Genomic DNA, 25565 nt, shown 5'->3' with positions numbered 1-25565 from the left:
GCCCCAAGATGTATACCTAAGACAATATGGCTGACCATCTGATCTAATCCTGATTTTGCAACACCTACAGTTAAGGAAGAGAGAACAACACCTGAGAGATGTCCCAGTCCTCTTCTTCCACAGGATAATTCAGAAGAACATCACAGTGTCCCACAGGATGATCAGGTAGATGGATATAAGGACGTCATGATGGAGGATCACCGGCCCCTCACATCACCAGGTAATAGACATGACTAAATCCACACGTCCTTTCATTACCTGTATGTAAGGAATGAATTCAGTCACTGGGTGTGTTTCCCACAGATAAGGAAGAGAGACGAACACCGGAGAGATGTCCCAGTCCTCTTCTTCCACAGGATGGTTCAGAAGAACATCACACTGCCCTACAGGATGATCAGGTAGATGGAGATAAGGTCTCATGAAATGTCCCCTATGATCTGTAGAAGACTGAAGATCTTGTCTTCAGTCTTGTTTTATCCACCAGTATTATATGTTTTATAATTGCACAATGAGAAAGATGGAGATGGCAGGATTACAGCTGACTATAGACATTACATGTTGTCTGGATCTTCTCACTATTTTCTGCAAGTATAGACTGTTAAGATGGGCTTCTCTGTCAACTGCTGCAGATCTTTTGTGGTTGCACAAGAGTGGCACAACAGTTTTCTGAGAGGTCTTAGACCGGGACCATGCAATACTACAAATGGTCAACCAAAGTTGTGCCCGGATTGTCAGCTTGAACATGAACATCAGGAGATAAATGCATCATTATCTTCAAAGGTTTTGTAGTCTAGGGTGCAGTCTCCTGGTGTCTCCTTACTGTCAGAATGGCAGTGCCAAGATCATACCACGGATTCTATTCTAGCACATGTAGATGCAAATCATTCTTCTTGGGCCTCATGCACACGGCCGTTGTTTTGGGCCGCATCCGAACCTCAGTTTTGCTATATTAAATGGTGGAATTAAAAAGCGCAACTCTTCCTACAAAAAACAAGCCCTCTTAAGGCTATACGAACGGAAACATAAAAAAGTTATGGCCCTAGGAAGGCATGAAGTGAAAAATGAAAGCAGAAAAACTGAAAATCCCAAGGTCCTCAAAGGGTTAAACACGTTGCATTATAGCACAAACATGTTACAGCAACAACACCAATTTTTTTATCCATATGATTAAACACCTAGTTCAAAGTAGGGTTGTTTCGATACCGAAATTTTGATTCAGTTTCGATACCATAAAAAAGTATTGCGATACTCGATACCATGCAAAGAAAAATAAAACTCCAAAAAGAGCCGCGTGCATTCCGCATTTTATGGAACGTCCGGCCCATAATCGAACAGTCATATCCTATTTTTGGGGGGGACAAGGTGCCCAAAAAAATTGCGAATCGCGCTGTTTTTCTTTTACGCCATTCACCGCATAGGAGATTTTTAAAATATTTTAATAGTTTGGACTTTTCGGATGTGGCGATATGTAATATGTATATTTATTTTTTTGTTTATATATTTTATATGTAAAATTGGGAAAGGGGATGATTTATACTATATTTTTTTTTTTTTTTTTTTTTTTTTTTTTTACATTTGTTTTTCTTCTTTTTATTTAATAACTATTTCCCCCCGTAGGGGCTAGAACTTGGGATCTTTTAATCCCTTGTCCCATTCACCCTAATAGAGCTGTATTAGGGTGAATAGGATCTCACACTCTCCCTGCTGCCCTGTACATAGTACACACAGCAGCAGGGAGCTGACCATGGAAGCCTTCAGTAGTGTCCTGGCTGCCATGGTAGCCGATCGGAGCCCCAGGAATACACTGCCGCCAATGAGAGGAAATGAGGGGACTCTGTGGCCACTGCCACTAATTATTTTAATACTGGGGATAATTAACGTTTAATACAAATACAGCCAGCGGCAGAAACACATTGCCAGAACCCGAACTATGACAGGAAGCTGCGATCAGCGTCAGTTAACCCCTCAGGTGCCACAGATTGCAGCACCCTGTCAGAGGTCGGGTGCCGGCAATGTGTTTCTGCTGCCTGTATTTGTAATGTATTAATTTAGACATTAGTTATCATTGGTGGCGCAGTGCGCCCTCCCCTCCTCTTCGTTCCCATTGGTGGCAGCAGCACAGGGGTGAGAGACTGCTTCCTTCTCCCCCTTCTGCTGAGGGAACATGGCCGCACTGAGAGCAGCACGATGCATGTTCTCTGATACTGGGCTGTGCAGTAGCACAGCCTAGTATCGATGAAAGGCAAATCCTGATACCCAAAACAACCCTAGTTTAAAGACATTTTACAACAAACGCTATATTGTTATATTGTGTTAGTGGACATATTAGTACATCAGACTGTGTGTTTCAAAGACATTTTAGTACACAGTTTTCATTGTTTTACTACTGATATTAAACGCATAGTTCTAAGACATTTCACTGCATTCTTCCCAAAGTAAATTGTCAATACCAGTGTGGAGTGTGTTTGCACAAGTGTAGAGACATTTAATTGTGCCACTATCTTTAAATTACAAAAAACACACTTGCCATTTTGCTTGTACTGTTAAATAATCTGTCTGTACCAAACCCCTGACTTTTAATTTATAGGCCTCATAATAGAATGTCTGAGAAAAGGAAGAGTGCAGAACGAAAGACCCATGCCTCGTCCTCCCAGAGTCAGAATGTATGTAGTACCAGCAGTATCAGTACCTGCCAGGAGTAGTAGTAGTTGGCCACAGTTCTCCCTGGCTCCTAATATTATTGAGAACACAGAGGATGGAATTGTTGACTGGATGGCTCAGCATTTAGACTACCAAGAGGAGGCGATTCGGGGGAGGAGGGGCACCCCATGCATAGCTGTGTTTGTGGTGGTAGGGGTAGTGGCACCTGTAGCTGCACTGGTGGTGGTAGGGGCAGTGGTAGCAGCAGTGGAACTCAAGGCAAGTATAAAGCAGGTAATCTGGAGGGGGCTAGGAAGACCATGATGACATATCACATTTTTCATGGCGGGTATGTTGAGGACTATTACAATTTGTGTAGTCAGGAGGAAGCCAATGGTCGATGCAAGAGATGGAGCGTCAGGTTTTAGCAGCAGAGCAGGAGAGACTTGCTTGATTACAGGCTGAGAGCAGAATAATCTCACAAGGCAGAAAGTGCAAGGCTGGGCTTAAATAGGATGTTCAATCGTGGAACAGGGTGGAGCAAACCAGGGAGGCGGGAACCAAAACAAGAGGCACATGAACTAGGCTTAGGTTCAGCACAGGAGCTGTCCAAAAATAGCTCAATTGGAAGAGCTGTGGGACACAGGATCCTGACAGTAGTCAGTAGTCCCTTCCTTTCAGGATGGCCTCTGGACATCTTAGGAGCTGGTTTCTCTGTCATGAAATGCCTTTGTAAACCTAGGGGCGTGAACATTGTTTTCTGGTTCCCATGAATTCTCTTTTGGTCCATAGCCCTTCCATTGCACCAGATATTGCACTTTACCTCTGAAGAGTCTACAGTCCAAAAATTTTTCAACAATGTATTCTTCCTCTCCTTGGAATTTTACTGGTGCAGGAGCTGGCTGATTTATTCTTGGAAAGGGGTTTTCGTTAAATGGCTTGAGCAATGACACATGGAACACAGGGTGTATTTTCAATTTGTTAGGAAGTTTGAGACGGAAGGCAACTTGATTAACTTTTTTAACTAGAAATTTGGAAAGGGCCTATGAATTTTTTACCTAATTTTGGAGATTGAACATTTGTTTTCAGATTTCTAGTAGATAGCCAAACCTTATCACCAACTTTTAAAGATGGGAGGAACTTTATGATGTTTATCAGCTCCTTTCTTATAATCTTCTTGGGCTTCTTGTAGCATCTCTATTACAAACCGGATTCCCAAAAAGTTGGGACACTATACAAATCGTCAATAAAAACTAAATGCAATGATGTGGAGGTGCCAACTTCTAATATTTTATTCAGAATAGAACATAAATCACGGAACAAAAGTTTAAACTGAGAAAATGTACCATTTTAAGGGAAAAATATGTTGAATCAGAATTTCATGGTGTCAACAAATCCCAGAAAAGTTGGGACAAGGCCATTTTCACCACTTTGTGGCATCGCCCCTTCTTCTTACAACACTCAACAGACGTCTGGGGACCGAGGAGACCAGTTTCTCAAGCTTAGAAATAAAAATGCTCTCCCATTCTTCTCTAATACAGGCCTCTAACTGTTCAATCGTCTTGGGCCTTCTTTGTTGCACCTTCCTCTTTATGATGCGCCAAATGTTCTCTATAGGTGAAAGATCTGGACTGCAGACTGGCCATTTCAGTACCCGGATCCTTCTCCTACGCAGCCATGATGTTGTGATTGATGCAGAATGTGGTCTGGCATTATCTTGTTGAAAAATGCAGGGTCTTCCCTGAAAGAGATGACGTCTGGATGGGAGCATATGTTGTTCTAGAACCTGAATATATTTTTCTGCATTGATGGTGCCTTTCCAGACATGCAAGCTGCCCATGCCACACGCACTCATGCAACCCCATACCATCAGAGATGCAGGCTTCTGAACTGAGCGTTGATAACAACTTGGGTTGTCCTTGTCCTCTTTGGTCCGGATGACATGGCGTCCCAGATTTCCAAAAAGAACTTCGAATCGTGACTCGTCTGACCACAGAACAGTCTTCCATTTTGCCACACTCCATTTTAAATGATCCCTGGCCCAGTGAAAACGCCTGAGCTTGTGGATCTTGCTTAGAAATGGCTTCTTCTTTGCACTGTAGAGTTTCAGCTGGCAACGGCGGATGGCACGGTGGATTGTGTTCACTGACAATGGTTTCTGGAAGTATTCCTGAGCCCATTCTGTGATTTCCTTTACAGTAGCATTCCTGTTTGTGGTGCAGTGTCGTTTAAGGGCCCGGAGATCACGGGCATCCAGTATGGTTTTACGGCCTTGACCCTTACACACAGAGATTGTTCCAGATTCTCTGAATCTTCGGATGATGTTATGCACAGTTGATGATGATAGATGCAAAGTCTTTGCAATTTTTCGCTGGGTAACACCTTTCTGATATTGCTCCACTATCTTTCTGCGCAACATTGTGGGAATTGGTGATCCTCTACCCATCTTGGCTTCTGAGAGACACTGCCACTCTGAGAAGCTCTTTTTATACCCAATCATGTGGCCAATTGACCTAATTAGTGTTAATTGGTCTTCCAGCTCTTCGTTATGCTCAAATTTACTTTTTCCAGCCTCTTATTGCTACTTGTCCCAACTTTTTGGGGATTTGTTGACACCGTGGAAATTTGAATCAACGTATTTTTCCTTTAAAATGATACATTTACTCGGATTAAACATTTGATCTGTCATCTACGTTCTATTACAAATAAAATATTGACATTTGCCACCTCCACATCATTGCATTCAGTTTTTATTGACAATTTGTTTAGTGTCCCAACTTTTTTGGAATCCGGTTTGTAGTTTCTTCTGGGTTTCTTGCAATTTTGTTAGTCTGTGGGTAACAGCAGGAATAGGTGTACTAAGAGGAAGGTTAGGAATAAATACTGGATGTAAGCCAAAGTTCACAAAAAATGGACTTTGAGATGAAGCACTATGTTTAGAGTTGTTGTATGCAAATTCTGCTGTTGATAAATGGTCCACCCAATCATCTTGAATGTAGGAAATAAAACAGTTGAGGTATTGTTCCAGAGTTTGGTTTGTTCTTTCTGGCTGGCCATTGGACTGAGGATGAAAAGCAGAAGACAAATTAAGTGTAACTCCTAAGGCTGTACAGAAGTTCTTCCAAAATCTTGATGTGAATTGAACATCTCTATCTGAAATTACATTGTCAGGAATTCCATGCAACCTAAATATCTCCATAATCATTAATTCTGCAGTTTGTTCTGCAGTAGGAATTCTTCTAACTGGAATGAAATGGGGCATCTTTGTGAGTCGGTCCACAACAATAAGGATCGTAGTAATTTCTTTAGAAGGAGGAAGGTCCACAATAAAATCCAAATTGATCCCCAGGGCCTGGATGGAACTGGAAGTGGTTGAAGACCTAGATGAGGAGATCGCAGTGTCTTGTTTTCTGCACATATTAAAAAGGAGGAAACATATTTTCTAACATCTTTCTTACAATTAGGCCACCAAAATGAACGAAGCAGTAGGTCGTAAGTTTTCATGACTCCAAGATGCCCTTCCCTAGAAACGTGGACCAATTTGAGGACTTCAAGTCAAGCAGATTCAGGGACATATATTTTTTTTTTCCTGCTTCCAAACCCACTCTTTAAAAGAAAGGTCCACATCTTTGGAAGGATGGTTGAGAAAAGAGTTATTCTGGTATCCCTCTCTGAACATGGTTAAAAGTTCTTCAGAGTCCAGTATTCCTACAACTTTTTTGGAAGATAACATAGTAGACTCTGTTTTAGATCCCTCCAGTGGTTCAGCAAGATTCCTGGACATAGCATCAGCCTTGCCATTTCTTGAACCCAGCCGATAAGAAATGATGAAATTAAATCTAGAGAAAAACAGGCCCATCTTGCTTGTCTTGCAGACAGTCTCTTAGCTGTACGGATGAACTCTAAATTTTTGTGGCCAGTAGGGACAGTCACTGGATGATTAGCTCCTTCCAGAAGAAGTCTCCATTCAGTGAAAGCAACTTTAATGGCCAACAGTTCTTTGTTTCCTATGTCATAATTTCTTTCTGCCGATAACATGGTATGAGAAAGAAAACCACATCAGAGTCTGAGGCATCTACTTCAACCACAAAAGGCAATTCAGGATTTGGATGGATCAGTATGGGCGCAGAAGTAAAGAGAGTCTTTAACTGGTCAAAAGCAACGTGTGCCTCTGGAGACCATGAAAATACTTGTTTCTTTCTTTTGTAAGTAAGGTGATTGGTAAGATGATTTTAGAAAAGTCTTTTATGAATCTCCTGTAGAAATTTGCAAACCCTATAAATCGCTGAACATCTTTAAGATTTTTTGGAGTGAGCCAGTCTATTACATCTTTGATTTTACTAGGGTCCATACGTCCTTCTGGGAACATTGATATATCCCCCCCAAAAATTCCAGTTTGATATAAAGATTATTATCCAGTAAACTTTTCAAGACTAACTGAACATGTCTGCGATGTTCCTCCAAGGTGTCTGAAAATATAAGGATGTCATCAAGGTACACAACAACAAATTGGTCTAAGAAGTCTTAAACACATCATTAACAAAATGTTGAAATGTTGCAGGAGCGTTAGAGAGGCCGAATGGCATAACTATATCCATATCTATTTCTAAAGGCGGTCTTCCACTCATCCCTGGACAAATGCGTATGAGATTATAGGCCCCTCTTTTTTTTTCTTTTTTTTTATTGGTTTTATTGAACGAATGAAGTACACAAGTTATACAAAGTACACACGAAATAGCATGCACAACCAAAACAAGTCATACTATGTCAATATATGTTCACATTATAGTTATACAATGTTTATTCATAATATTTGTATAATTTATATTAGACAAGATCACAATCGCTGAGATATGGCAGCAAGAGAGTCAGTTAACAATCGAGATGAGTACATGGACTGCGGGGAAGAGCATCACATTCCCCATATTTTCGAAAACTTGGAGGCCCAACCCCTATTCTTATATACTATATTTTCATATGGAATAACAGTGTTCACCAGTGTCTTCCACTGATTTAGCGAAGGACTTCTCCCCCATCCATCTAATTGCAACTGCTTTGCGGGCCAAAAATAAGGTTTCTCTCAAGAATATTCTGACATAATCGTCATAGGATTCTTCGTCAATAATACCAAAAAGACAGAATTTAAGAGTCATAGGGACTGTATGTCCCAGGAGATCAGAGAGAAAATCTGTGACACTTATCCAAAACATCTGAATGCGTGGGCATGCCCACATTAGGTGCCAAAAGTCATCTCCCTCCACGGAACACCTATGGCATCTAGAATGCGATAGCGTGCCGATTTTAACTAGGCGTAAAGGAGAGCCATAACCTTGATGTATTATACAAAGCTGTATGAATTTATTATTTATAGTTGGCGATACCAACAAGGGTGATTCCAATATCCTCGTCAGTAAGATCTGGTCTTCCATTTGGAGACAATATTTAGTGGGTTGTATTTAAGCTTTCCATTCAGGGGATGGGTATATAGTGCGGAGATGAATCCTTTGGGGCCTTGAGAGCGGATCACACCAATCATGGGGAAATTGGTAATAGCAACTTAGTTGGTTCCATAATGTGACTGCAGGGCATGTCGAATTTGTAGGTATTTATGGAAGGAGGTTCTAGGCAGATCATGTCTAGTACTCAGGGTGTCAAAGGTGCAGAAAATATTATCATTATAAATATCCCCCAATATGCAGACATTATGCTGCTTCCAGAATTGGATTCCAGGTAAGGATAGCAAGGAAGGGAGCATATGGTTATCCCATAAAGGAGTGTCAAAAATGTAGCCTTCAAAGTTATGCAGATTTTTGCAAGCTTTCCATATTTGTATACCTAGCCTATGTAATGGTAAGAGTTGTTCAGGAAAGAGATGTGGCTGTTCAAGAACAGGCCATAATGTTTTTATATTCAGAAATACAGCCAAATATTGCTCTGTTCTGGCCATCCGGTGTCACCCATGCCCTCAGGTACCGCAACTGTTCTGCCAGATAGTAGATATATAAATCCGGTAAGGACATACCACCAGCACCTCTCGGACGACATAGGTTGTCTAAGGAAAGTTTATGCCTGTTGGGTCCCCAGATAAATGGCGAGAGCATAGAATTGAACTGTTGAAAAACCTTTTTAGGAATGATGAAGGGAGCGTGCTCCAGTGTATATATAGGAACTTACGTAATACAATTAGCTTAATTAAATTGATACGACCTGATACCGAAAGCAGTAAGCCTCCCCATAGCTTAAACTTATCTCTGCTATAATTCAAAAGAGGCCAAATGTTAGAGGCATGGAAGGTAACTGCATCTTTGGTAATGGTAATACCTAGATATTTGAAACTGGACACTACAGGTAGTTCTCCATTGAGGTGTGTGGTATCCATAGTGTATAACAGAAAAAGTACTGATGTGGACCAGTTGATTTTTAGACCAGAAAAATGATTAAACTCCTCAATTAGTGATACGGCCCTGGGAAGAGTGATTTCTACCTCTGACATAAAGAGGGCCATGTTGTCTGCATATAACCCGCTCTGTCTTGCCCCAGCCCCACAACCTTAAAGATCGTGTTGCTTCTGATACATATAGCTAGAGATTCTATGGCTATGGCAAAGTGTAGGGGGGAGAGCGGGCACCCCTACCGAGTTCCCCTACCTAGTCTAAAACTGTCTGAGCACAGGCTATTCACCAAGATGTTAGATTTCGGGTGTTTGTATAAAATGGAGACCCATTTAATGAAGTTAAAGCTGAGAGCCGCCAATAGATACGGCCATTCCACCGAGACGAAGGCTTTGGCCGTATCTAAAGAAGCCTAAGCCCATTTTTGTTTCCTAGACAGGCCTATCTGAGTAATCACCTGGACCCTCCTAATATTATCGGAAGTAGATCTGCAAGGTAGGAACCCAGATTGATCCGGGTGGACCAGTGGACTGATGAATTTTCCCAATCGTAATGCTAGTATTTTGGCCAATATTTTATAGTCGAAATTTAGCAGAGATATTGGCCTATAAGAGCCTCAATCAGTGGGGTCTTTCCCTGGCTTCAACAAGATCACAATGGTGGCCTCATACAAGGACGGTGGTAGACTACCTAGTAAAAAGGACTCAGTATACATATGTAACAGAGGCGGAGTCAGAGAAGCAGTATATTTGGAGTATATTTCCAATGGTAACCCATCCGGGCCGGCTGATTTTCCCTTTGCGAGATATGGCATCTATAATTTCCTGGGTAGTAATTTGGGCTTCTAATAGGTCCCTCGATTCCTGCGATAGCTTGGGGATCTCTATATCTGCCAGATAGGCCAGAACTTCCTCTGAAGTATACTCCGCCCTAGCTGTGTATAATTCCTGATAAAATTCTCGAAATCTATGAGTAATAGCATCAGGTTCTGTTAATAAACTTTTGTCTACAGCCCTGATATGGAGCACCACAGAAGAAGCCTGATTCTGCCCAACTATGTGAGCCAAAAGTTTGCTAGATTGGTTTCCCAGCTCAAAATAGGATTGTCTGATAAAAAATAACTTATGTTGGGCTTTCTCTTTCGAAAGGTTTAGGTAATGACTCCCTTTCAGAAGCCAATTCTGCTTATTCTTGTCACGGCTGAGGATGGGGAAAACCCTCAGCTGTGCGATGCCAGAAGATGGATGGTCGATGCAAGGCCAGGACAGGAATCAGGGAACAGGTCCCCTCCTATCTATCCCTAATTCTGACCCTGTCTCCTAGCTGTATGAGCTGACCCTGATGGTAGGAGGGCTCATACTCCGGAACCTAATATTCCTACTAGCCCTCAGGGTGGCCCTGGACTAGGAGCAGGGTAAGACGACCTGTTCCTCCTAGACACGTAGGAACAGGAGTCTCACTGGCCAAGCAACATAAAAAGGGAAACATGAACAGCTTATGGCAATGGCAGGTAAATGCAACAAGTAACACCTACCTGCCACAGACACAAAGCCTGGAACCCATGCAGAGGCGCTGCTGTCCACAAGATATGGCCGACACAGCACACCACACAGGAACCCAGGACCATAAGCGGCAATAACAAGGAGACCAAACACACACCTTCATAACACCATGTAACATAACTTATGACCACAAGGGTGGCCCCCCACTGGCAGATGGTATATCACAGAAGGATGACTCCAGCTAGCCATGGCTGAAGTAGCCCTCCGACTACTGATCACAGCAGAGGCTAAATAGCCCATGTAGCCACAGACACACCAAGTGCACACACACTAGGAAGGGAATTAACCCTTCTCACAGCAGGGAAGGAAAGACAGCCACTTAAAGGGGACGTGCACCCATAAACAATTACCTTGCAGCTGTTACCGCAGGCAACGACATGCGTGGCAACCATGTCCTTGGAGTCAGCCAGGAGGCCGAGACACTGCCACCACATGTACACACCACAAGTTGCCACGGACAGCCACCAGTGAAGGGAAATGACACAGTGCACACCAAACAAGGAAAGTGCACAGAAACACACACACAAAGCCAGAGGCAACCGCACGCATACCTGTTGTCCACGGCAACCGCACTTGAGGCAAACAACTAAGTACCCCCAGCTGCGGTTGACACAACACCCAGACCGCGGGCAACTGCATGCGGCTCCCAAGGAGTCACGACCATAACCATGGGCGTGACAATTCTGGTCTGTATGGGCATTAACATACAGCCTCTCTAACCTAGAGCAGTCAGATGCCAGTTCTTCTTCTAATCTAGCCGAGGCTAGATTATGCTTTTAACGTATCCCATATCATCAAGGGGTCGGCATAGTCAACATGGCCCTCTAGGAATATTGTCAGTTGATCTGGTATACGATCAGTAGGGGTGGAACCAGACAGAAAAGTCTAGTACAATGGTGAATGATCAGAAACTCCTCTTGCTCCATATTCAATCTGAAAATTAGTAGAGCAAAGAGCAGAATTCCCCATGGCATAATCTATCCGAGAGAGAATGTTATGACTGACCAGAATGACAAGAGTATGTCTCACCATTAGGGTATTTAAGGTGCCATAAGTCCGCCCACCCAATCTCGTCCATTAATTTGGCTAGCGGAGAGTCAGACAAATCAGGGCCATGATCAATTATCTCGGATCCAGCCTAGAAATATGAGTATTAATACCCCACAGTACCACTTGGTACCATCCCAGCAACCTCTGTTACATAGCAAGACCATAGTACAGAACAGTTAACATCAAACCTACAATAATGCAGTGTAGGTGACCTTGGATCCAGACCGAGACTCGGCAGGTATCTCAATGTTCCCTACTGAAAGCAAAAACAGTGTTGGTGTTCCTGTGGTTAGTAATAGAACAGGGTGTGCTAATGGTAGAATTTTACCAGTCACACTTAACTAAACATATATGACAAATGAACACACACCCCCCAACCTCTGAACTTCAAAATTTGCACTATGTAGGAGCACAACCTAGGCAGATAAAAGGCGGTAAAGTTCTCGAGTGAGAGGGTAATAACCAATAATGTGATCCCACTCACATTAAAGCACATCGAAGACAGCGTAGAAACGTGGCGTGGCAGTGCAGCAGGAGAATACAGACCAAGATGGTGATGAAGTGGCAGGAAAGACAAGTAAGTGGATAGGAGATAATGACAGCAAGTATAAGACACGAGGGCAGGAGGTAAGTGAGAGAGTATCCCAGAAGGGGCAAGTAATTGCAATATAGAGACAGAAGATTACAGAGAAGTAAGAATCCCAGTAATATGACCAGAGACCTTGATATAGCATCGACTTCTCGCAATAGGGCCGTGGACAATGTCTATTCTGGTAGAAGTCTTCATCTTGGGGCCCTAGCAGGATGGTTTTTGCTGTCTAGCCAGTTGACGCCCTCCCCTGGCGAGTTGAAAAACTTGCTGCTTTCTCCATCCGTAATTCTCATCCGCGCTGGGTACGCCATGGAGTAAGGTATATTCAGATAACAGAGGTACTTTTTCACTGCGGTGAATGTAGCCCTGCGCTTTTGTAACTCCACAGAGAAATCCGGGAAAAGCATAATCGTGTCATTTTTGAAGCATAGGTTTTGTTTGCGTCGAGCCAGCTGGAGGATAAGGTCTCTATTGGTGGAATTCAGCAGATGGGCCAGCATCGGTCAAGGAGGAGCTCCCGGTCGTAGTGGTTTGGTGGGGACTCTGTGTGCCCTCTCCACAATGAAGGCAGATGAGAAGCCAGCATCAGGGAAGGTGGAAGTGAGCCACGTTGTAATAAAAGCACAGGGATCAGTACCTTTTGCCCGTTCTGGTAATCCTACTATGTGCAAGTTATTGCGGTGTGTACGATTCTAATAGTCGTCACATTTCTGTTGCCAGAACTCCACTTTCTTCTCCAGTTTAGATATTTGGGCAGGGATAGGGTTAACCCGGTCCTCTATGTCAGATAATCTTTGTTCAGATTCTCTGATGCGTTCCCGCATATTCTGTATATCAGCTCTTAGAAGGCCTATGTCCACCTTCACATCCTCCAACTTCCCCGACAAAGATCTCAATAGCCTGCGACAGCTGGTCTGTAACTTGTTTGAGCGAGGGTTCGGTATCCTGAGCCGTGTCCTCCGCCGCAGGCTGTGGCTCACTTAAGGTGGTTGAAGCGCGCCAATGCGCTCCCGCCCCGCCGCCATCTTGACCATCTGAGCGGGCAAACTTCCGGAGCATCTCAGCCGCCGATAAGGCCTTGTTTTGGGACATTTTCGGAGCTCGGGGTCTTCCCGATCCCTTCCCAGCCGGCACAGAAATGTTGGCGATCGGTAACTGTCAGAATGATATAGAAGTTAGAGAATGAGGTCCGGAGCTCTGCTAAACGCGTCCGCTCATATCCGCTTCTGGCCACCCCACCCCAGAGATTTCAGGCCCCTCTTAAATCTAGTTTGGTAAAAATATTAGCAGAACAAAGTCTTTCCAGCAACTCGGGAATTAGGGGAAGAGCGTAATGATTTTCAATAGTTATCTTATTTAGTTCTCTGTAGTCAATGCATGGTTTCAAGATTGAGTCTTTCTTTTCTACTAAGAACAAATGTGCCCCAGCTAGGGATGAGGAAGGTCGAATGAAGCCCTTCTTAAAATTTTCATCAAAGTACTCTCTGAGCACTTTTAATTCTGGTTCAGAGAGATTGTAAATTCTGCCAAAAAGAATAGTAGCTCCAGGAAGCAACTCGATGGGACAATCGTAAGGACTATGAGGCGGTAGTTGATCAGCTTTTTTTCTTGCTGCAGACAAAACTGTTGATATTGAGGTGGCAATTTATCACCTGATGAGGAATTTCGGAAACTTTTATTTGTTTTTGGATGGAGGAACTTATATGACAATTGTCCTTGCAGTATTCAGAAGGTAATGTAACAGACCTTGATTCCCAGTTGATAGAAGGATTATGGATAGCATACCACGGAATTCCTAAAATGACTGGAAACTTGAGAGAAGATTGCATAGGTTTAGTTAAGGATTCAATCTTTTGCTGTGTGTTTAATGATGAGTGACTGAAGGAGTAGGTGGGTCTGTTTCCAAATATCCACAGTCTCTCTTTTCTACATTCAGTAAGTCTCTGATCAATTCAGATGCACAGTTGAATAAAATCCTCCAAATTATGAGGAACCTCAACTCTGGCAAGCTCATCCTATACTATATCTGATAACCCTCGTTGAAATTTACTCCTTTGGGCTGCTGGATTCCATGTGGTGTCAGCTACGCAACGACGAAATTCCGATGTGTATTCAGCAACTGAGCGACGTCCTTGTAGAAGATTTGCAATTTGGTCTCAGCTGTAGCACAAATATTAGGGTCATCAAAAACTTGATCCATAGCACTGATAAAGCTATCTAAATCATTGAGGAGGGCGCAGTTCTTTTCCACATAAGGGGAGGCCCATGCAAGAGCTTCATCTGTCAGAAGATTGATGATGAATAGCACTTTTTTCACTAGTAAAAGGAGCTGGTTGCATTGATTAAGGAATCCTCGGTAATAGTGACGATCCCCACTGAACTTTGATGGCAGAGACATACGGGTATTTAAATCTGAACCTGAGTTGTGCACATCCAGAAGCTGTCTCTGCAGCTCAATTATTACTTGTTGTTGATCCAGCACCAGGGTTTGTAACTCAGATTTTTTTTCTCTTGGTAAGTAAAACCAAATTCTTGAAGCTCAGCGACTTGTTGCCTCAAGGTGGTCACAACAGACTCCATTTTTGGGCGAGATTATTCTGTAATGGTCCGGGTCTGGTTCGGAGTCTTTTATTGCAACTACTTGGGGTAATTGCAAGGCCGATATCATAGTCAGGAGTAAGCCAATGGTCGATGCACGAGATGGAGCATCAGTATTAGAGGAATAGGCAAATACTGTAGTCAGGAGGAAGCCAATGGTCGATGCACGAGATGGAGCGTCAGGTTTTAGCAGCAGAGCAGGAGAGACTTGCTTGATTACAGTACAATAATCTCGCAAGGCAGGAAGTGCAAAAGGCTGGGCTTTAAATAGGATGTTCAATCATGGAACAGGGTGGAGCAAACCAAGGAGGCGGGAGCACAGGAGCTGTCCAGGAGACAGAATAGCTCAGTTGGAAGAGCTGTCGCCTGGGACACAGGAGTCCCTGGGTTCGAATCCTGACAGTGCAAGTATCTCCTGTCTGGCAGTTTTTCTCCTGGAAAACAAAAGCAATGCCCTGTGCAAGATCTGCCAGATTAAAATAAGCCATGGGAGTGACGGAGGTGTCTGCCAGCTACCACAACAACAGATTCCTCCTTCTCCCGATCTCCTTTGTAGCAGCCACGTTACTGGTTACTGCTTCTCCTGCTCAGACTATGCCTCTTCCTATTCTGTCCCACCATCAGCTATCAATAATGGAATGTGTGATCAAGAAACAACTCTGCTTGCACAAGTTGCTGGTGGTGCAGTCTCTGTGGTACCACTTTGTGGATTATGTTGCCTTTAGGGGGCTAGTAGCATGTGATCAGCCTCTAGCTGGCATTTTTTTTTAAAAAGCCATCCCTGTGGCGGTGAATGTAGGCCACTCCTTGCAATTTTAGCTGTGCAGCAAGGTGCATACAATGGAGCAACGGTTACGGATCAATGTTTTTTGCAGCGAGGCAGCACTGTAGCTGGCCGGGTCCTATTGACACCTCGTGTGTCCCGACATCAGGCACTTATCGGCCTCCTCCATGGATATCCTCCTGTTCCAAACAGAAGCAGGGCAGAACATTGCACCCACTCCCCCTTCTTCCTATCATGTGAAGCATTAAAGCTGATCTCCCTGGGTGATAGTAGCCACATAGCCAAATACTTTCTAAAGAGCATCAAGCAGCAAACCACCTCCCTGGCTGTCTCCTCACCTAACTCCAACTGGGCAAGGTGGTCAGAGACAATTGCAGGAACATTGTGGCTGCTTTGTGTTTGGGAGAAATAACACCTGCTTCCTGAATGATGCATGCGATAAATCTAGTTGTGCAGCGTTTGTTACAAAAAAAGTGCAGTGACTTTAGGAAGGTACTAATAATAGTAATAATAATCATATAATATAATCGTAATCAGTTCACACTTCTCCTGTCCTTTTACTATAAACAGTGATAAGCAGGGAGTTGTAGTGATTAGTGTTAAGCAAATTTAAGTGAAACTAATTGACTTTGATCTAAATTTCAGGAGAAATTCATTTTGCCACAAATCCAAATTTTCTCTCGCTTCATGGTAACAAATCTTTTTTTTTTTTTTTCTAAAATTGAAGCTACACATGTTACAAAGAAAAAATAAGAAGCCCACAAATGCAGTATGACCCATAATGCTGTGCAGCCAGCTAATCAGCAGATAGCCACCCCTGTGATGTGACTGTCCTATAAAAGCCTCATCCTGTCCTGTCTCCACCATTTTATTGTGAACTGAGCATATGGAGAAACGTGACTGGGGAAAGTGTTTAACAAAGCTTTTAATTGTAGAATCTTGGATAGGGACAGTGTAGGGAGATCGTAGAGAGAGTTTTCACACACTGTAGGGAGAGCATAGGGAGACTGCAGGGACAGTGCAATCTCTTTGTAATCACCCTGTGCATCTTGTTCCACTGCTGTCAACAGGCGGTCTAATATATAGGCACATTTACTTAGTTCATCTGCTGCACCATTTATTCTTTCTTAGTGTCAACAGGCTGTCTAATATATAGGCATGTTTATATAGTTCATCTGCTGCGCCATATATACATAATCTGTCCTGTTATACCTTACATAGACTTACTGTGCATCCAACAATCTCAACAGTTTTGTTTATCTAGTACACTTGCAGCACCATTCATACTTAATCTGCTACATTACTGATTCAGTTACAGTACCCTATGGCCAACAGACAGTCACCTGGGCCCTCAAAAGGAACGGGCAGTGGCAAAAATATTGCTGTAGCCGGCATAAGTAGCAGCAGAAGGGATGGTGGTAGCAGCTGCAGCAACAGGCCACAGCTACCATTTAGCAGTCATGTTTTGACAAACAATCCAGCTGTACTGGAATGGTTGACGCACTCTTCAACATCATCTCAGGTGACAACAGATACATGAAGCCAGGAATCGGTGGGTTCCTCTGTCACCACACTTAATTTGCATTTCCAAGGAACAACCTCTGTACCCTCGTCTGTCCTGCAACTGTCTCTTTCTTTTGCTGCTCTTTCTGCTCGCGAAATAATGCAAGCCGCTGGCCGTCCTCCACTTTTCAGCAAGGACAAGATTAGTGAAAGCTACAGGCCACCACAGACTTGGAGGAGAGGTCTGCTGCATCCTACAATAGGTGTGCAACTAGCAAAAGTGACAGTTGGGTGGGAGCATGTGTTGTGAGCTGTCAGGGACATGGCCATGAGACTGGTGAGGGTGACATAAGTGACGAACAGACATTAGTGGATGATGATGTAGCCTATCGCATGTGGGAGCCGGTTGAAGAGGGGACCTCATCAGCATTAAGGTGTGAGGGTGGCAGCAGGCCTGTGAGACAGCAGCAGGGTGGCAACGTGCCGATGAGCCTGCAGGGTGGAAGCAGTGGGAGATCTGGAAAAAAAACACGCCCGGGGTAGACTGCCTGCTATTCGGGAGTCTACCTTTTAGGAAACAACTAGTGGTGCGGGGCTTCATAAAGATAGCGGCAGACAGCACGGAGTGTTGGGGGTAAAATGCCATATTGGCAATGTGGAAATTTGCTGGAGGATGTTAGCGTGGTGGTATGCAGGATATGTGAGCAGAAGGTGAAGCACGGTCATGGTGCTAATGTTGCCGCTATGGCCCTGCGTCAACAAATGGAACGCCAACCATAAAGTGGGCACCTGGCTAAGTTTCTGGTACTACAGTTCCATATGGTGGGCTCTGAACATTTCAAACAACTGATGGCTTGTGCCCACCCAAGATGTCATTACATCTCTAAAAAATCTGTACCAGTCCTGCATGCGTACGTAGAGCAGAAAGTGGGCCAGTCCTTGAACCTGTCAGTGTCTGGTACAGTTTACGTAAGTGCTGACGTTTGGAGCTGTAACTATGGTCAAGGATAATATATGTTCTTTACAGCCCACTGAGTAAATGTGCTTCCGGCCCAGGCCCACCAGCAACTTTGCCAGGTGATGACAATGCCGCCTCTGTGTTGTAATCGTGGGATTTCTGAGCCAATGTCCTCTTCTGCCTTCTCATCTTTAACCTTGTTCTCGGCCTCCACTGTAGGCACAGTTCGTAGTGGTCCTCCAGCATACCACCACCTGACTTTGCTGTGCAGTTCTGTAGTCACACTGGGGAGGAACTCAACCAAGAAATTTAATCTAAGCTGTCTTCTCGCCAACTGAAGATAGGAACCATGGTCACCGATAATGGGAAGAACATTCTGTCTGCACAGCGTCAGGGAGGACTGACCCATGCACCCTGCCCTGGCGCATGTCTTCAATCTCATTGTCACACAGTTCCTCATATCTTACACTTAACTGCAAGAGCTGTTACAAATAACCAGAAACTGTGCATGCACTTCAGCCACTCCTACTGTGCAAAACACGCCCACCTTGAGCTGCAAAGTCAGAATTTTATTCCCCTACATCGCCTCATATGCAACGTTACCACACGTTGGAACTCCACCCTCTACATGTTGGCATGTTGGACCAACTGTATGAGCAGAGGAAACCTGTGACCGATTTCTAGATGAGGCAGATGGACAAGACTACTCCGCAGTGTAACTTTGACCTTAGACAGTGGCAGCTCATGCGTGACACCTGCCGTTTTCTCAGGCCCTTGGAGGAGGATACTTTATTTGTCAGTCACCAGGACTAAGGGATGAATAAGGTCATTCCACTCCTTTACATCCTGGAGGAGATGCTGATAAATGTGACTGGCTAGGGGACATAAGACGTGGCATCTACCACTCACAGCCACCTGTGCCCTGTGGAGGCTGAACTGGCACAGAATGAGGAAGAGGACATAAACACCCAGGAATTCTAAAACTATGTGGTTTATCTGCCCAAGAAACAGGAGAGGAGCTAGAGGGCAACAACAACAAAGAGAATGCAGATGACTCCAACAGACCACAGCAGTATGCAGTGGAGATGGAGGCAGGGAGTCCCTTTCACAAATTGGCAGGTGCATGCTGAGTTACTTGCATAGTGACAGCCGCATTATCACTATTTGAGATGACTACTGGCTCTCCACAATGTTAGACCCTCACTACCAGTCCAAAATGGGGACCTTTTTTTACACCTTCTGAGAGAGATGAAAAACTCAACTGCTATTGAGACTTCCTTTGTAGTTGTTTGGTTGCTGCCTATGCATGCCATCGCCCATCCTTGTAAAGGTCTAAATGGGGGGACCCCACTACCATGACTTGTGGAGTGGGGTGGCAGGAACAGCACTAGCTCCATCAGTAGCAACTTAAGTCTTGAGTCTCTAATGAGCACTTTTCTTCACCCACCTACTGAAGAAACCACCCAGCAGCAGCAGGACTGGAACAGAACTGAAACCACAGGTGGTAGCATACTTGGAGTGCACCCTGACACCCCAGATCAATGATCCCCTGAACTACTGGGCAGCTAAAATTGAATTGTGGTCTCAACTGGAGAAGTTTGCCCATGGCAAACTTTACTGCCTACACAGTAATATGGCATCAGAGGGAGTGTTTAGTGCAATGGATGGCAGAGTTACCCCAAAGAGAACTCCCCTTTCAACACAAAATGTAGAGAGATTAACCTTTCTAAAGATGAATCAGGTGGATCATTTATTTAGACCAGCATTTTAGATGTCAGTCTTAATAACTCCTTGACCTTGCGGTGGATCTACCGAAGTTATATAGAGGCACCGGCCTCTACATAACTTCAGCACATCCACCATCAGTCTAAATTTAAGCCAGCTTCATAAAACAGGCGTCGAAAATTATAAATGAGACGGACCTATCGGCTTGTCCCCGTCCACGCAAAGCCCCCATTTTTAGACTTGACGTGAGCATGGAAAAAGATGATGAACAGCGTAATGAAAATGGCGTGGTGCACGCGTCCTGAGATAACGATCTCACACAAATGATAAGAAAGAACCGGCACTCACTGTCGTCTTCAAAGGAAATTGATGTCTTTTATTGGTCACATACAATAATCTGTGACGCGTTTCGACTCACGTCTGGAGCCTTTCTCAAACGATATGGATATGACATACAAACATAGTGAACATGTGGGATTTAAATAGACCGCCAAAGCGGAAGTGACGTCACATAGCCATGGTAATGAGATACACAAAACAATTCAAGTCAAAATGCAATTGAAGAAAAGATCCCAGCCGCAACAATCGCCATAGTGATTATAATAATGTTACTAAATATATCCATATAATGATAGCAGTATTAGAGGATGATACAGATTGTGATGATGCCGCTGGGATGTCTTCAAGTTTTCTGCAAAAAGACAAGAAAAAATAAAAATAAAAATATAAAAATTATAATGACAATTTTGAACACATGATAATAGATGGAGAGAGAAAAAATCACAAGTATATAATATATACAAAGTATCCTGGAGATTTACAAGAAACTGTGAAGGTCATACTCTCGGTTCAAGCCTTTGGGCTCCAATGTTTGCAAAGTGTGAATCCAATAGGATTCACGCTTCTTCAACATCTTAACCCTATCACCACCTCTGCGGGGTTGCGGCACATGTTCGATTATCTGAAAACGCAATTGTGATATATTGTGATTAAATCGGTCAAAATGATGCGGGATAGGCAAAAGCAGGTTTTTGGTGCGTATTGTTGATTTATGTTTGGAAAAGCGATCCTTCATCCGCATGGAAGTTTCGCCTACGTATAACAAACCACATGGGCACTTCAGTAGGTATACAACAAAATTACTGTTGCATGTATAAAATCCCTTGATGGGGAATTGTTTGCCTGTATGCGGATGTGAAAAATGTTCACCTTTAATTACACTTGAGCAATGTATACATCCCAAACAGGGGAAAGTGCCCTTTTTTGGTGTAGATAAAGTGCTTTGTGTCTCAGTATGGGAGCTGCCTATGTCAGCCCGCACCACCATATCACGTAAATTTTTATTGCGCTTATAACAGATAAGCGGACGATTCTGGAATTCTTCAACAGAGGGATATGCCCTAGATAAAATATTCCAATGTCGATTGAAAATTAATCTGCACTTATGCACCCAAGGATGAAATTTAGAAACAAATGGGATACGTGGTGTTTTGGTGGTTTTGTTGCGGACCCTTCTCGATTTTGCGGATTACTTGAACTCTGTGTGGAGTGAGCTCCAGTTCACCCTACATTATGACGACAAGGGGATTCGTTTCTTGGATACTGTTGTTACTAAAGGAAATTGTGGAGTCATAGTAACTGACCTCCACATTAAAGACACTGATAGAAATTCTCTCTTACACTATTCAAGCAACCATCCCCCCACCGTTAAAAAAGCATTACCCCATTCCCAGTTTCAGAGGATTAGTCGAATTGTCTCTGACACTGGGATTGAAGATATCCGCCTCAGTGAGATGAGTGACAGATTTAAATATCGCGGATATCCCACTTCACTACTTAACCAGGAGAGGAATAAAGCCACCGTTGTACGCGACAAAACCACTAAAACACCACGTATCCCATTTGTTTCTAAATTTCATCCTTGGGTGCATAAATGCAGATTAATTTTCAATCGACATTGGAATATTTTATCTAGGGCATATCCCTCTGTTAAAGAATTCCAGAATCGTCTGCTTATCTGTTATAAGCGCAATAAGAATTTACGTGATATGGTGGTGCGGGCTGACATAGGCAGCTCCCATACTGAGACACGACAAAGCACTTTATCTACACCAAAAAATGGCACCTTCCCCTGTTTGAGATGTATACATTGCTCAAGTGTAATTAAAGGTGAACATTTTTCACATCCGCATACAGGCAATCAATTCCCCATCAAGGGATTTTATACATGCAACAGTAATTTTGTTGTATACCTACTGAAGTGCCCATGTGGTTTGTTATACGTAGGCGAAACTTCCATGCGGATGAAGGATCGCTTTTCCAAACATAAATCAACAATACGCACCAAAAACCTGCTTTTGCCTATCCCGCATCATTTTGACCGATTTAATCACAATATATCACAATTGCGCTTTCAGATAATCGAACATGTGCCGCAACCCCGCAGAGGTGGCGATAGGGTTAAGATGTTGAAGAAGCGTGAATCCTATTGGATTCACACTTTGCAAACATTGGAGCCCAAAGGCTTGAACCGAGAGTATGACCTTCACAGTTTCTTGTAAATCTCCAGGATACTTTGTACATATTATATACTTGTGATTTTTTTCTCTCTCCATCTATTATCATGTGTTCAAAATTGTCATTATAATTTTTATATTTATTTTTTTATTTTTTCTTGTCTTTTTGCTGAAAACTTGAAGACATCCCAGCGGCATCATCACAATCTGTATCATCCTCTAATACTGCTATCATTATATGGATATATTTAGTAACATTATTATAATCACTATGGCGATTGTTGCGGCTGGGATCTTTTCTTCAATTGCATTTTGACTTGAATTGTTTTGTGTATCTCATTACCATGGCTATGTGACGTCACTTCCGCTTTGGCGGTCTATTTAAATCCCACATGTTCACTATGTTTGTATGTCATATCCATATAGTTTGAGAAAGGCTCCAGACGTGAGTCGAAACGCGTCACAGATTATTGTATGTGACCAATAAAAGACATCAATTTTCTTTGAAGACGACAGTGAGTGCCGGTTCTTTCTTATCATTTGTGTGAGCATGGAAAAGTCGCAGGTTGCAATCTGTAGTATATCACTTTATAACCTAATCTTATAAAGATGAATCAGGCCTGGATCAACCAGTATTTCTAGACACCGGTGCCTGATACAACAGACTAGATCATTCTGGTAGTAATGATCTTGACTATTGTGCTGCCAAACCAGAACATTGTGACAAATGGCCCGTTACTTCTGCCCAGATGCTGCCACTATTCTGATGCTGTCACCTGCCTGATGCCACACGCCTGCTGCTGTTACTTGTCCCCCCACCTCCCCACTCTTTGACTGGGCCACTATGTTGACTCCACATGCTGTTGCCACCCTCCCCACTTTGTTCCGGGGTCACTTTTGTGACTCTTCATGCTGTTGCCACCCTCACCACTTTGTGACAATAGTGTGCATGTTTGACATCGCCGTTTATTTTTCCGTTCTTCTGATCTGCCAGAAGAACAGGAATATAATGTAAAAAAAAAAAACTGTTCTGTTGTTTGAGTGTCCATAAGGCCTCTGTCACACGGTCAGTATTTTGCATCAGGATTTGATTGTGATTTGGAAGCCAAAATCAGGAGTGGGTCCAAAACACAGAAGTTATGTAAATATCACATTATTTCTGTTTTTCACCCACTCCTGTTTTTGCCTAACGATTACTGTCCAAATACTTATGACATAAACTGACCAAATACTGACCGTGTGATAGAGGGCATTAAAGTCCTACATGCGGACTTCTTTTTCATCTGAAGAAAACCGATTTCAGAGGCAAATGGACAAAACTCATGCAAATTGATTATGGAGCCTCGATCACACGGTCAGTATTTTGCATCAGGATTTGATCTTGATTTGGAAGCCAAAAGCAGGAGTGGGTCCAAAACACAGAAGACATACATATGTTTCCAGCACATGTTCTCTGTTTTGGACCCACTCCTGTTTTTACCTTACAAATACTGATCAAATGCTGACCAAATACTGTTTGAAATTGGATGCTCAAACTACATGATCCGCTTTTATGGCAGTTCTTCTGTTGGATCAGAAAAATAAACAGTGAACACAGCCTTACTGCTGACACCCTCTCCACTGTCATGGGGCCACTACTTGAATATTGGGCCACTGCATGGTTAAGTCCACGCCGATAAATTAGACCTGTCGCTAACATTGACCTGTAAGGCTGAATTCACTCTTCAGTTATTTCCATCGGTTTTTGTGAGCCAAATTCAGGAGCCAAGCCTACTCTCGGATTAGGTATCATGAATAAATCTGCACCTGAACTGCCTGCCGGAATCCAGCAAGTGTGAAAGTGCCCTAAGTCTAAGGCCTCATGCACACGACCGTTGTTTGGGTCCGCATCCAAGCCGCCGTTTTTGCGGACCAATTCACTTTAATGGGGCCGCAAAAGATGCGGACAAGAATAGGCATTAATTTTGCCGGGTGCCCGTTCCGTTCTGCAAATTGCGAAAGGCAACACCGGCGGCTTCCGTTTTATGCGGATCCGAGGTTTGCCGAGGGCCTAATAGTGACGCACAGTCATTTTTTCACCACTACTTTATTGTATCGTATATCTATTGTATCCATGTCCTTATTTTGTTCCACTAAAAAGAGTTATTAGGACACCTATAGGGGCACGCAGCATTTTTTATATTTCTTTTCTTTTCTAGCTATGCACATTTCTGCAATTCACAATGATGTACACCAGGATACATTCTCCATAAAATCGAATTGAAGGCTGGGATATACCTGATTTACTGCACTTTGTGACTAATTTATTTGTAACCAATCAAATTTTGGAGGAAAACACAACAAAGCAACCAAATCGAATTTTTGAAAATTTTGCTCATCATAATGATAATAATCAGTTCTCACCTCTCCTGTGCTCTCCCCTATCACTTATACTATAATCAGTGATAAGCAGGGTGTTCTAGTGGTGATAGATAATCAGTTCTCACCTCTCCTGTGTTCTCCCCTGTCCCTTATAGTAGGTACAGTATCTTCATGCCTGCAGTCATCCCAAAACTGGTAGACAGAACAGGAAGACATCATTAAAGGGTTTGTTCAGGAATAAGTACCTTTTCACATGTGCCCGCAGCCTCTACTATGGAAAGAGTCATACGTACCTGCTACCCTCAGCTCCGGTTATGTGTGCCAGCTCCTGTGTGTCCTTCCTCCAGTAAATGTTGTTTGCTCCCTCGCCGGCACAGGCATGGTCACCTGCTTTACTGCAGCCAATGACTGGCTATAGTGGGGATGTGTCTCTTGTGGACATGTTACCCCTGAATCCAGTCATTGGCTGCAGCAGAGCAGATGATTATGCCCATTCCTAGGAGGTAAATAAGCCATGGATCGAAAGAACTTTGGCTTACCGGCTTCACAGCCCTGGGGCGGGCAGCAAGGGCAACAGGTGCACAAACAATGTAATGTTATATACACACAATGTAATGTTAGGGATGGAATATAAGGGATACTCTCCCTGCATCGTAAACTGGTTGGAATAACGAAGCAATCAGATTGGATTTATACAGGAGACCTGCAGATATTTGGGTCAGATAACCCCTGCTGTCCAGGCGTTTTTTGGTCCTCATTCTAATTACTGATCTTTTCTGGTCATATAAAACCTTCCACACGACTTCTCCAACCGTCTGATGACTTCTACAATATTTATTTCACAGCTTGTGAATCCGGGTGAAGATCTGAACAATATTAATCCT

The 25565-nt window shown here is 43.3% G+C and overlaps 1 protein-coding gene and 1 long non-coding RNA gene across 2 annotated transcripts in view; one reads left to right on the top strand and one right to left on the bottom strand.

The window, feature by feature from the left end:
• LOC122940391 overlaps nucleotides 1–25565 on the bottom strand; it is a 1778572-nt gene that overhangs the window by 1195289 nt on the left and 557718 nt on the right. The window lies entirely within an intron of this gene.
• Nucleotides 177–25562, top strand: LOC122940526. The gene is made up of 3 exons (XR_006390351.1): nucleotides 177–220; nucleotides 304–398; nucleotides 25527–25562. It is a non-coding gene; the product is annotated as an uncharacterized LOC122940526 (long non-coding RNA).

Source organism: Bufo gargarizans, chromosome 6 (assembly GCF_014858855.1).
Source record: "Bufo gargarizans isolate SCDJY-AF-19 chromosome 6, ASM1485885v1, whole genome shotgun sequence".
Lineage (NCBI taxonomy): Eukaryota > Metazoa > Chordata > Amphibia > Anura > Bufonidae > Bufo > Bufo gargarizans.
The sequence above is the reverse complement of the archived record's forward strand: the minus strand, read 5'-3'. Positions and strand labels throughout refer to the sequence as shown.